The following is a 1,610-nucleotide window of genomic DNA, read 5'->3' as shown; positions in this document are numbered from 1 at the left end:
TAGGTGGACCACACCGGGCAACATGCAGGCAAGGAGTGATCTTAGACCCCCGACCGAAAGCAGATGTAAGGGGTCCTCGCTGGGCCCCTACTCAGGGGCGCACGGGCAGAAGCTGCCTGGACGGCGGCCTCCTTCCCTCTGGGATACCCCGCCTCCCGCCTCCAGCCTCAGCTCCCTCTTTCTCAGATTCGCCCTCTCCCTGGGCATGGTTCGTCTCCCCCGCACCATCCCGACCCCTCCAGGGTCCCGTCCGTCCTGTCCATCTGTCCGCCTCCCGCCCACCCCCCACACCAGCCCTCTGGCTCCGTCCATCCTTTCTCTCCCTTTCTGCCTTGGTCTCCTCCCCCACTCAGCACCCTCCACCCTCCACCTCCCCTCAAACGTCTGTCTCTCCTCCCCAGAGGCTCCAGTGGTTTGGACAGGCTCAGCTCCCTTCTGCCCAGATGACCTCACTTCCCCACCACACACGTGCACACACACTCACTGTCACACACAGACACAAACACCCCCCCCCCCCCACACACACACACATGCACTCACCCTGGTCTCTGGCTGGGCTTCACCCCTAATCTGAGGGCCCAGCCCCAGCGCTGGGTGACCTGGTCTGGCTGGAGGCATCGCTCCGGCCCTGCCTGGTAGCTGCCCAGAGGCTCCCCGACCCCCGCCCAGCACCCTCCCACTGCGGCTGCCAGGGAGCAGGCTCTGGGTAGGCCCGGCCCAGGATGGACGCCGCCTTCTGCAGAAGGGCCAACCCCCGTCTGGGAGCTGGGGCCCTGAGTGCAGCCAGCTGAGCCTCCAACACCCCAGTTGGCCTTGAACGCGTGCCTCAGTTTCTCCCTCTGTACAAAGGACCTTGGTGTCTGCCTAACACGACCGCCAGGAGGAGGAAACGTGCTCATTCAGCCCCGTGCCTGGCACACAGCAGGCACTCACAGGGACAGGCGCAGGGATTCTGGGGATGGCCTCCCTCCCGCAGGCCTCCACCCCAGTCTAAGCCCTGGGCACCACTGTCGGCAGCCCCCCGCTGGTGGCCTGTCTCCAGGAGAACTTCCCGGCAGACTTGGGGGTTCGGAGAGAAGGGGGAGCAGGCCTGCTGCCTTCTAATTTAGATTCCTGGGTTTATGGCAGGAAGCGCAGGGAGGCCGACGCTGTAATTAAGGCGATTCCTGAGGCTGCGGTGGGAGGCAGGGAGCAGAGCCCACATTGGGCTGCCCCCACCTCTGTCTCCCTTCCTGCCAGAAGTCCCAACCTCATGCCGTCAGCAGGCTCCGAGGCCTTAATCCCTGCTGCTGGGCTCCGCTTTGCAGCCCGGAAACCAGAGGCGAGTAGCCACACCCCGAGGGTCACACAGCACCCGGGGACGACTGCGTGCCCTTGGGGCCCCCTCTGCCGGCCGCGGTCCAGCCCCAGGGCGCAGGGAGCGTCCAGACGCGCAGCTCCCGTGTTCTGCCCGCCCTGGTCCCCAGGCCTCATCTTCCCCAGCCCTGTTCCCCACACATTCCTGAGGTGTCTGGGCAGAATCTGCCCAGGGCTATGGCAAGAGGGCAGCCCCGCCCCGGGGGTCAAGACCAGGGCAGCAGCCTGGATCTGAAGGCCCCTCCCCGCCGCCC

Source organism: Capricornis sumatraensis, chromosome 3 (genome assembly GCF_032405125.1).
Source record: "Capricornis sumatraensis isolate serow.1 chromosome 3, serow.2, whole genome shotgun sequence".
NCBI lineage: Eukaryota > Metazoa > Chordata > Mammalia > Artiodactyla > Bovidae > Capricornis > Capricornis sumatraensis.
The sequence above is the reverse complement of the archived record's forward strand: the minus strand, read 5'-3'. Positions refer to the sequence as shown.